We start from the raw sequence: 12,051 nt of genomic DNA, 5'->3' as shown, positions 1-12,051 counted from the left end.
GGCTTCAAGTAAAACACTTTCGAGATACTTTCAGTGACCTTTAAAGTGTCTTGAGCCCCTGGGATTGGTTTTCATTTCGTCTCTGGGCCTGCAGTGGAGGCAGTAACAGTGTTGAATCTGTCATGGGATATCGGTTGTGACGTTTTGACGTTATGTTTTGTGTCACAAAAGAGGTAGATTTTAAAATGCCAGCAGCAGTTAGCAGCTAACTCAAAAAACAAGAAGAGCAAATGGAAAATGTGTGCAAATGCAAGAGACAGAGGACGAGATCACCGGCCTGCTGTCCAAAATCACACACTGTGGCGTCTTGTGCCAACTAATGAAGGGTCTTCATTGTGGCAGTATTGCTTTATAATGTGATGCTGACCCATTTTTCTTTTTTCTGGCATGGCAGTGTCACGCTGATGTAATGTTACTTCTAAGAAACATGAGATGTGTGTTGCCGTTGCCTCAGTTGATCATAAAACACAACAAACCAGGCGGAAGATGTTGCAGATCTTTCCATAGCAGGTTTTAACTTAACATTTTGTTCCCTGACTCTGTTACACAGCGATGAAAGATCATAATGGTTAATCAACATAAACCATAGAGATCAAAGAGATTCCACCCCCCTCCAGTTCACAAGATCATAATTAAACTCCTAATCAGCCATAACTCAGGAGGAGAAACAGTGGCAGGATTGTTCAGCAACAACACCACAAGGAATTTAACCCCTTCACAGAGACAAATCACCAAAATCCAGACAAAGTAAAACAAATCCCAGATTGGCTTTTGATTATTGTGACGCCACAAGACGCTCTTTGACAAATTGTTTCAAAGCAAACCACTGAGGAGAACATGTGTGTATGCTAATTATGAGCAACCAAACAATTTGCAAAAAGCTCTGAGGTTAGTGATCTAGTGTGGTGTACTGCATGTTATACAGATTAGACTGGGATACTTTTTTGGTTTTGCTTTCACGGAGACACATTTAACTTTTTAGCCACGATGTCAGTCTGTCTGTCCAGACTGAAATCTCAACAACCATCGGATGAGTTACTGTGGCATTTTGGCAATCAGATGACTTGTAAAAAGTTTGTTGATCAGCTGACTTTTCATCCAGAACCATCAGGCCACTCAGCTGTTCATTGTATTTAGTGTTAATTAGCAATTGATAGCATGCAGTCGTGTTTGTGGTGACAGAAAACTGATATTTTTGACGATAAGTCGAGACATTTCCGATGGTGTTGTGGTCACTTTGCAACAATCACTATTTTATGCGAGCAGCCCTCCTCTTCCCATCCCACCACCAGAACCACCTTGATGAGGTAAACCATTATTTTATTAAACCGGCGGCATCTAATAAAATAAAACAAATAAATACAGAAACAAGGAATAAAAAAGTCTCTGGATCCATTACTGACATGGTGCTGTTGCTGGGGTATTTTTTCATTTTCACCTAGCCGCTTCTAACCTGTCTACCGACCTACCTGTCTACCCACTTGTCTGTCTGAACTCATCACACCTTGAAGAGCCTGTTTGCTCAAGCCTCGTTTGAGCCTGTCAACAAGCACAGGAAACTCCTCCCTGCTTCTCTTTACCCTACTTTTTCTCTCCCCGCTGCACCCCCGCCTCCCCAAACACTGGTTTGATTTATGGGCCTGTCGAGCTACCTGGCCCAGGACGACAGGTTATTTCCATTACTGCTGGGATTCTCTGTAATAAGGGGATCTGATGTAGGGCACAGCATCGGCGGCCAGCTGTCTTGTCCCGGCTGAGAAACAAAAACAGACCTCTAGAGAGCGAAAATATTCATAAACTTATGTTCCAACACTTGATGCTGCTGGGTCGATCTGTGGTAACACGTGTTTTGAGCTGCGTTTTACTCATCAGAACTTGAATGATGTGACATTTTGTAATCTCTATCTATAATTTATGTTTGAGTCATAAAATGCAAATCCACCACACACAGCCACTGACGTAGGCAGGCAGCTGGGGAGCTTGTTCACATTCGCCCAGAAGCTTTGGCTCCTGCACACGAAGATATCAACACTGACGCCATTTTGAAGCATATCTAAATGTGTGTGTGTGTGTGAGTGAGTGACACCAGAGAAGTGACATCAAACCCAGAGACTTCTCCACGGCTCGTTCACTGAAGCACCTTGTCTGTCAGCGAGGCAGGACAGCTTGTTTGAGCAAACGCCCGTCCTCTTTGATTTCCAGCTCTGAGTTGTTTTTGAATCTCCAGACCCGACGCTGCATCACTTCCCCTTTGTGGCAGACTCAGACAAAAAGTGTCACTCAGTTGTCGTGCTGCCTCTGACAAAGGCGAGTTCACAAGTAGTTTGAAGGCTCGGCACCTCTGACAGAGACCCGATCAAGGATTACCTTACGTGACTTAAGCAAGAGGCACGGCAGCTCTTACAATTAAAAAGATGTGTGGTCAGAGGTGGGTATAGTACACACATTCTTCGATCAAATAGAAGAACAGATGCTTTAGATACTGCAAAAAAAGATGGTACAAGAAGAAGTACTGATTCAACTTTTATACTCAGGTAACAGTAAAACAGTCGACCAACTGAGAAAATAAGAAAATCCAGGCAAAGGGTTGCAGGATCTCTGCAGATACAGTCACTACCACACACCTGTAGTGGCTCATACGTTCTGATTTAAATGTTTATACGAGGCTATACATTGTGTTGCATATTATACCTTCAAACCATTCTAACTTCAAATAAACTAAAAAACAAAGTACTGACAATAATGAACATTAACTTAGCTACAATGCTAGTCTAAAAAAGCAAACACCTCTTTTCATCCTCGGCAAAAAGAAAAGTCCTAGGTGCACAAAATGCACTGAACATTTCTGGTTGGACAATAAAGACTGAACTGAGGTCTGAAATAAGGTCATGGGTGGGGAATGTCTTGTCTCTGTCGTCATTGGCAGCGTTGCCTGGTTCACTTCCATCCATGTCGCTGCCTTTGTCACTACACGCCTTTTCTCCGTCTGTGTCCGTCTCATTTTGTTGTTTCGTCTTGCTTTGTCTGCCGTGCACTGCAAGCTTGAAATCAGTCTTGTGATGCTGGAGTTGAGTTGTTCATTTTTACCTCATCTAGACTGTCAAAATCAGTTAAATATACAGTCATGACTTTGCAAACTCCTCTCTCCAACTCTGACTCAAGTTTCCAGTGTCATCTTCCTACGACGACTCCCCTCTCGAGCGAGACTTGTCCTTGAACAAGACTTGCGACTCTGGTTGCAAAAAGGATCTCATTATTTAACAAATCCTTTCCATAATGATCTCAGATACTTAGAATAACAACCTCAGTGGCAAAAACAGGCACTTTTAGTGAACGCAACTTCGCTGGTCAGAGTTGTCTCAAAGGATTATGTTGCAACCATTACAGCTGCATCACCGCTGCCAGCTTGGCAATCTACTGGACGGATACCAAAACTTTTGTTAAGTATGAGTCATTTGCACGCCGAACCATGTAATTATAGGGCCCAGGTTTAAAAATACTGGAATTCCCCTGTGAAGCCACTATGTGTAAAATCTGGAAATGTTTTAATGCCCCTCGCTCCCCAGTGGTAGTATCCCATATTTGCATAGAGTAGCAGAGTGCATCAAAGAAGAAACCTAAGCCACACGTCTCCCTGAATGACGGTCTGCGACATTATGTAACACGATGATCACATGAAGCATAGTTATGGCTTAAAAGTAGGATCCATGCCCAGTATTGAGCCAGCAGTGTCCAGGGCGAGGCACAACCACCGGATGATGAAAGAGACATGGCCTAAAAGTTCATTAGGAAGTGTAAGATGAAATGACAGATGTTTGGCCCACGATGCTGGAAACTATGCCACACAAAACTTTTCAGCAGAACGCATGCATGAAACACTTGGCTGAGCTGAGCTGTAGACCGCAGTCCTCAGTGAATCACAGCCGTCTTTAATAATGGGAAGTTGTTTATGAACCTGAAGAGGTAGATGACTTATTATTTTCATCAGGCTGCTGACAGACGTGCTGTCTGCTCTGTCTGGCTCTCCCGCTCTTGTTAGTTTGTTTACATGCAAATTTGTACTCTGACATCCATTCGGATATTAGTCGTCAATTTAACAAATGGGACATCTGTAAACACACAATCTGTTTATAATAACTGATTGTTATTGTAGGTTAACTGAGCGAATGATTCCTCTTCCGATAGCGGTTTCATGCACAAGTCACAGTCTGAATACTTACCTCCTTCTCTTTGACAGTCTTTGAACACGACCTCAGAGCACCTCTGGGTTTACATGTGTGCTCTAGCTAGTAGCACCAACTCTTTGTTACTTCAAATTCAGCTGAGTTATAACTAAACACATTATTAAAGCAACATTATGTGGTAATTTGTATTTTGTGCAACTTAGCGCCCCTTACTGTTTCTCGTTGCAACACATCTGTCGTAAATAACAAATCCCAGGTTTCTTTAACAATTTGTCTGATGTAATGTAAATGCGGAGTTAGCACAAGGGTTTCATATTTAGTAACAGTCCAGCTCAGCGGCAGCCTTTTATTTAGCGAAGCTGTCTGAGATTTACTTGTCTCTTGCCTCTTGCTCATCATTTCGTCTTTTCTTACCCCTAAATTCGACTAGGTCCGTGTCCAGTCCGTGTCTGATCCGCCACGGCAGCGGAGCTTATAGGTTTCACTGTAGTCTATGTGTTTACTTCCACCGGCTGCGCTGCGTTGCGTATCTACTCCGTTGCAGCTCTGGTAGTCCGGACCCTTCCGTAGGAGATATACAAGGCTTCTATTTCTGCCGGATGCCGGAGCACGGCGCATCAATTCAGCCAAATTGAGCACAACGCAGACAGGAAGTCACACACTGAAACAACAACCTAAAAAAGAGACAAATCCAAGCACTTCTCCTAATTTTTCAGTTGGGAACACTAACCTTGTGTCTGTTTCTATTGCTATTCTATTCTATAACGTCTGCTTTACATTTGATAAAAATGCTCTCTAATGATTATATCACATGATGCATTAATACTACTAACTCTGATATATGTCACCACATGATTCAAAGATGTTTTGAAGTTAGCCTCTGTAAAAGCTAATAGTGCCACAGCTACATTAAGCAGACTAAAGTATTTACTAGCTAAGACACTTGTTTATAGATACAGTACAGATTAAAGGTGCTATTTGTAAGAAAAGGTGATTTTTGAGTCTCATTCCCCGGCGCATTGTGAAGGCGGCTGGCCCGACCTCCAATCCCAATGTGTCAGTATTTGACGAGTTGGAAATGAGACTCAAAAATCAACTTTTTCTGACAAATAGCACCTTTAAAGTGAGCTTTGTAGGTCAGGTAACTAAAACCTGAGGGAGGCCTCACAAACTTAGTCATGGAAAAGTAACACAATCCTGCTCTCGACTCTCCTCTGGAGGGTGGCAGGCAAAGACACATTCTCCTCACTTCATTATTTGTCAGCGTCCGCAGGTGCATCGTCATAATGTGGTCTGTGGTTTCCATGGTAACCGTCAAAATTGCGTCTCCATCTATGAGCACAGGTAGAAGTTTCGATTGAGATTTTGAATGAAACCTTAACCTGTTTATTGTTGCGCCATGTCAGGATCACGTCTGCGTGCCAACTCTGAGCGGTACACCAGGAATCTGACTTAATTAATTGGTGCTGGCACATTACAAGACAGTTACACAATGCATAAGAAAATCAGAGGGACCTCACATACAGCGCAAGACAAGATTTACTGTTTGACGGGAGATGAGACATCAACACACACAGGTATAGCTTGAGATAAGGAAGTTTTGTTTTTTCACTGACAATAAGAAAATTCTGCTAGTAATTATACATGACTATATTATTACATCACAAGCAAAGGTTGGTACAGCATCTGCAATATGCAAATATATGCACGTACCTGTGAAGGATAGTTGAGAAAACAGCTTCATTTAGCAGTTAAATATTAAGTTAAGTCAGTTACTGGAGGGAAACTGTACTGGACTCACTTCTGTAATTATATACACATCCTGACACACAATTCTGACTCTTACTACTTCTCATCTCTTCTTGAACATAGCTTTTCAGTGTATATGTGATTAGAAATGAACTTGTGAATTACAATTATGATGTGAACATGCACTTTGAACCATATAGCTCTGGTTTTTACACGTTTGGTCCCTTCAGTTCCTCCATGAGTGATGGGTATGTGCTCTTCTTACATACTGTCATCAGGATGACCCCAACCTTTTTATTCGCCTCAGCTTTCTCAGATTTATTAACTTTCTTGGATACATCTTATATTCTCACATGCACATAAAATATACTGCAGACAGGTTATCTGTGAAGCGACCTCCTGCCAGGTCAGCCTTACCGTCCTCCAGATAGTTCAGAGCCCGGCTCTGTGAGGGCCACCTGGCAGGGGAAGGCAGGCCAGGGGCGGGGAAAGCGTTGTGGGTGTTCTGCGGTGTCTGGGTTGGACCGGGCTAGCGCTGTCTGTGGCTCAGCGGGCGGGTGCGTGTTGTGTAACCCAAAGCTGTGGTTGGATTTTTTTCCCACATGAGCTGTCAACTGGCTTCATGGCACGCAGAGTGAAAGAGAGAGAGAGGGAGGCCAAAAGAGAATCATAATTAATTCAATTAATTCCCACAGTGACAGTTTTCTTAATGAGAAAATAATAAATCAAGTGTATTGTTAAACTGGAGCTCGATAGAAATATGAGATTGTTGTGTTTGTGTTGTGAGGCTTTACTGGGATTCCTGAAATAATTTCCTCTCCACGAAAACAAATATTAACAAAAATCCACATTTTGTGTGAGTGAAGCGCTTGTTATGCTTCCTAAAAGGCTGTAAACTTGAATGACTAACATCAACTTGATGCTACTTAGTGTAATAAACTCAATAAAGATTTTATGTACCTCATAAAAGAAATATGAACCAGTTAATTAGAAGGTGGTTCCATTGGACCTGCCCTCCATTACATGCTGAAATTTGCCTTGGATGTTGGAGTAAAGGGTGGGTGAGTGGGACCAGGGATGTAATTGTGTTTAAAAGCACTGCTTTACCAGCTAAAAACTCTGCTGGGGAAAGTCTTCGTGAGTAAAAACAGTTGTGTAGATGCAGATTTTTTACCTGCGACCGGCCCTTTCTCCTCCTATTTCCCAGACATGACACTCTCACACACCCAAACAGGCGGTGGTTGTACACTGCGAGTCGAGGAGGACAGGGGGGTAATTTAAAGCTGAATTAGGACCTTTTATACTGATGCTATATTGTCAACACGGCCTGTAAAACCTCCTCCTCCACTCCTCTTTCTCCCCCCTCACTTCTCTGCCATTCTCCCTTCAGTTCCTCTTTATTTGTTCTAATTCCAGGGACCGGCTCGGTCTTGCCTGGATTTGGAGAGTGCTTGGTTTCAAAGGGTAATTGACACCTTACCTGTAATTTCATGGTTTCACTCCACCTGCCTTTGATGTCTGGGTCTCGGTTGGGGCCAGGATGCGGAGGGAAGAGACGGTGTGCTGCTGCATGCTCCGCCGCGAGTCTCTTCCAGCCCGCCTGAGCGGTTTTCTGAACATGAATGACGTCTCATGCGAACGCAGGTTATTAAAGACGAAGAGGGGGGTTCCACGGGCTGCTGAGAAGCTTTTCTTGTGGTGGCAAATAGGCTCATAGAGTTGTCAAGACTGACTCAGAGACAGAGGGATCAGAGATGAGTCAGGGGCAGAGATGATGACCTAAAGTACGACCACAAAAAAAGTCAAAGATGAACTTTTGATGAGAAAAATTAGACACACTTTGTAGTGTTTACTATTATTGCAATTCATGACACTGGACTATCCTGAGTGAGGCTGGTTGATTCGGTGTTGTGTGTTACATCACATTTGTAAAATACTCTGAAATCAAGGTTTATTTACTAGTTTTGATCACTTCTTGACATTCTCGAGCTAATATCCAGTATATTGGGGATCCTGACACCATGTGACTACATGTGATTGCTTGGCTGAAGTTCAGTTCTTAGCTCATAAAAAAACACCTGAGCAAGATCCATTTGTTGAAGAAGAGATATTGTTAAAAGCTTTGGAGAAAAGCGAGGAGGGAAATCTTGAGTTTGGAATATATTAGCACAGATATGAAGGAGCTTAACGATCTTTGTGTGACTTTGTTTTTTTATCTTGCCAACTTTGTAAATTTGCATTTTTACCTCCACAGTAGAGATGATGTTTTCATTACGTTACGTAGATTTCCCAAATCTTGTATGAAGGACGGGTCTTGGCCCAGAATAGACCCCATTAACTTCTGGTGCGGATCCAAATAAAGGGTTGCATCGAGGAATTTTCTCTGATTTTTCAACATTTACATTAATTTCTTAGGAAGTAATTCATGGATCTTGATGAAAAATCTGGCGTTTTTTTAGGGAGACTGTTTTAAAAGTGTTAAAAGTAATTCATATAATCATCATTCTTCACTTATTCTTAACAGTTGTGTCTCCTATTGTTGAGATGTCTAGTTTTTCTTTTCACAAACTTTGTCTGATCTGTCTGGAAGCCAAGATAATAATAACATGTCTTTTTATTGCAGACCTACAGTACTTACTGTAATTAGAAGTAGAGCTACGGTAGCCAAGGATGGGAATGCTTGCAGCTATCTTTTTATTGATTAAAAAAAAAGTCATTATCTTGAGATAACAAAGCATGCCTTCTCGTGATAACAGGTTAATTCATTTTGTTATCTCTAGAAAACAAAACACTGATTTTTTAAAGTATAATTAACACTTTTTTTCAGGTGATAATCATGGACAAGTGATGCAGTTGTCAAGTTGCCATCTATGCACGCTGGCATGGTACTCCTGATCTCTGATAAACATTACAAGTAATACCTTCAGTTTTCTTGTATTTTCTTTTCTTGTAGGCTTTTTTTCTCGAGATGACAAAATAAGTAACTTGTGATCTCCAGATGACGGCATTCATAGATCTGCCTCTAGTTGCAGTAAGTAATGTTGGTCTACAATAACAACATGTAACTCCTTTTTCTGTTTGTGAAGAAATAAACAACCCTCAAAAAATGTAATCAAATCAAATAAAAAGCCATCTAATCAACCATTATTATTATTTTTTAATCCCTTAGCAACTGTTGGCTACTGCAGTCAGCTAATCCCGGGCTTTTACCATCTTGGTTGTGAACCCTCGTCTGCATGCTCACACATGCACGCTGCCTGGCAGCAAAATGGGTCAGATAGTACATTTGAATCATCCTGCTCGCTGTTTATCAGCAGCAGATAATCGTATTCACGGAAGGAGGGCTGTTTTGGTGCGAGCGATGAAAGAAATGGTTTGCGCTGGAAGCTACAGTGCTACCAGAAACTGTGCTGAGAAGACATCAGAATGAACATTAGTGGAAAGTTTTTTTGTGTGTTTGAGGTGTTTAACGTGTCTGCTGAGCACTTTGGAGATGCTCCTGGCAGGGGTGAGGGGAAGGTTACCTGTAGATCCAGGCGAGCAGCAATGAGTGATGAGAGGGGAGTGACAATGAAAATTGCATTTGTGCAACCATGAATCATTACAAACAACCCTTTAAAAGGCAGCCTTCACTGTAATTACCTCCTCTGCGATGCTCTATTACGGGGTACTTTATTACCTTCTATTACTTTGCTGTGCCTGCCTTGGCAGATACAGACCTCACACTGACTAACAAAGCTTGGCAGGTGAATCTACAAGTCTGCTTTTCTGTTTGAGTGCAAAAATAGAGGCACAAAAAAGAGCAGTGTTTCGTATCAGCAGGAGGATTACGTAATCTCTGACTTGTTGGTACCAACAATGCTGACAGACCACAGGTTACAGCCGCCTGGAGCTGACACAAATATTCAATTCAAATATTCAATCACATTTTAATTAGATGAGATAAAAACTTCATTGATCCTCCCCCGAGGATCATTTTCATTTCAAATCCTTTGCTGCAGTTGTCAAGATGCTATCTATACCTGCAGGCATGGCATTGTATAGCTAGCAGGTGTGGTGGCCAATGGGTAAGGCGTTGGCCTTGTCAATCAAATCATGGGTTCAATCCCCATCCGTGCCTTTCATGAGAGCAGTGGGGTCTGCTATCAACTATCATAACTGCATTGGCAAGGTTTTGATTCCAGCCATCATAGGGAGGCCAAAAACTAATAATAAAACATTAAAAAACAGGTAATAAGTGTACATGTACCAGGCGTGGTGGCCAAGTGGTAAGGCGTTGGTCTCGTAAACCAAAGATCATGGGTTCGATCCCCATCCATGCCTTTCATGAGAGCAGTGTCATTCATGACAATCTTTGTAATGAGCAACTAAATGTATTAACCCTCAAATCCAACCAATCATGCAACTTCTCCTTTGACAGATGTAGCAATAAGTACTTTAGGGTTGGCAGGTAGCCCTGATTTAGATTAAGTAGCCTAGAGAAGGAGGAGCAGAGAACACGATGCCATCTCTCGAAGCACCAGGATGCATAGCAGCTCGCCTAGACAATGGAACTAGACGTCAAAGTCATAACTGTGTTGGCATTGTCGTATAGATTGCAATAAAAAATAAAATAAATATCATTAAAAAACTGGTGATGAGTGCATACAGAGCAGGCGTGGTGGCCCAGTGGTAAGGCGTTGGTCTCGTAAACCAAAGATCATGGGTTCGATCCCCATCCATGCCTGATAACAGTTCAGTGATGACCAACTTTGTAATAAGCAAACGTGAATCATTCAAGGGTCAAGGAATCATCCTCAAGGCCAGCACCAAATGTAGAAATAAGTAATTTAGGGTCGTCAGGTAGCCCTGATTTGGATAAAGTAGCCTAGAAAGGGAGGAAGCACCATAATGCGTAGACATCTAAGTGCATTGGCAAGACTTTTTGAGCTATTGAAGGCAAAAACTAATAAAAATAGCATTAAAAAACTGGAAATAAGTGCCCATCAAGCAGCCGTGGTGGCCAAGTGGTAAGGCCTTGGTCTCGTAAACCAAAGAACGTGGGTCAATCCCCATCCATGCCTTTCATAACAGCAGTAAAATCTGAATTACCTGCTACTCGTAAGACAATTACCCCTGTAGTCCAGTAATTAAACTTCACCTCACAAAAATTACTTTTGGGTATATTATTAGCTCAGCCGGTAGAGCACTTGCCCCTAAAGGTACGTGTCCACAGGGACATTTCTGGAGTTGCTGTATCTGTCTTCTTTTTAACTCGAGAACTGTTAGTTGCTCTAGTTTTTCCAGGAGTTTGGAGAGGTGGTGAGTCTCCTTAAACCAAGGTGTGGTGGCCAAGTGGTAAGGCGTTGGTCTCGTAAACCAAAGATCATGGGTTCGACCCCCATCCATACCTTTCAGTGCACAACCTTTGTTACCCATTGGGTATTTGATTGAGATGCCCTCAGTATTTAAGTAACTTTACCTCAGACAAACTGAAACACCAACTAGTTTTGGTCTCCCTGGTTACTAGGCCAATAAAAAAAGTCACATAATGGTGTGGTGGACAAGTGATGAGGCGTTGGTCTTGTAAGACATGAGTGTTTCTGGACGAGCCATGCGTTTGCTAAATCTGTCTTTATTTTAATGGCTAGTTGTTGGTTTGGTTAGTTTCATAGTTTTACAGGGGCAGCCATTCAATGAATGCTAAGGCGTGGTGGCCAAGTGGTAAGGTGTTGGTCTCGTAAACCAAAGATCATGGGTTCGACCCCCATCCATGCCTGTCATGAGAGCAGTGATAGCTCTGATTACCTTTGTCAAAGAGCATTCAGTCTGGTAATCATGAAACTTGACATCTCTTAAATTGTAGTAAAAGCTTTTTTGGGGTTCTTGGGAACATCAACTCATTAAAACATTGTTATATTCATAATAAAGAATATATAAACCTCCATAAGACATTGTTCTTGCTTTGGGGTGGATGTGGCTCAGGAGGTAGAGCGGTCGTTCCCTTAGCGAAGGTCAGTGGCTCATTCCCTGTCCATGTTTTAAATTTAATTTTTATTTAATATTTGAGACTTTTTCAATATTTTCTTGTTATGATTTTTATTTATACAGAAAAAAATCAAGACAAAACAAACGTATT

At 41.9% G+C, this 12,051-nt stretch overlaps 4 non-coding genes across 4 annotated transcripts; all 4 read left to right on the top strand.

Annotated features, from left to right (window-relative positions):
- Positions 1-10,184: 10,184 nt before the first annotated feature.
- trnat-cgu (transfer RNA threonine (anticodon CGU)) lies at positions 10,185-10,256 on the top strand. Its single transcript has one exon. It is a non-coding gene; the product is annotated as a tRNA-Thr (tRNA).
- A 331-nt stretch (positions 10,257-10,587) lies between these two features.
- On the top strand, positions 10,588-10,659 carry trnat-cgu (transfer RNA threonine (anticodon CGU)). The gene has a single exon. It is a non-coding gene; the product is annotated as a tRNA-Thr (tRNA).
- A 594-nt stretch (positions 10,660-11,253) lies between these two features.
- On the top strand, positions 11,254-11,325 carry trnat-cgu (transfer RNA threonine (anticodon CGU)). Its single transcript has one exon. It is a non-coding gene; the product is annotated as a tRNA-Thr (tRNA).
- A 294-nt stretch (positions 11,326-11,619) lies between these two features.
- On the top strand, positions 11,620-11,691 carry trnat-cgu (transfer RNA threonine (anticodon CGU)). Its single transcript has one exon. It is a non-coding gene; the product is annotated as a tRNA-Thr (tRNA).
- The last annotated feature ends 360 nt before the right edge of the window (positions 11,692-12,051 follow it).

Source organism: Pagrus major, chromosome 16, assembly GCF_040436345.1.
Source record: "Pagrus major chromosome 16, Pma_NU_1.0".
NCBI classification, from domain to species: domain Eukaryota; kingdom Metazoa; phylum Chordata; class Actinopteri; order Spariformes; family Sparidae; genus Pagrus; species Pagrus major.
Note: the sequence above shows the minus strand (reverse complement) of the source record. Positions and strands in the feature narration are given on the sequence as shown.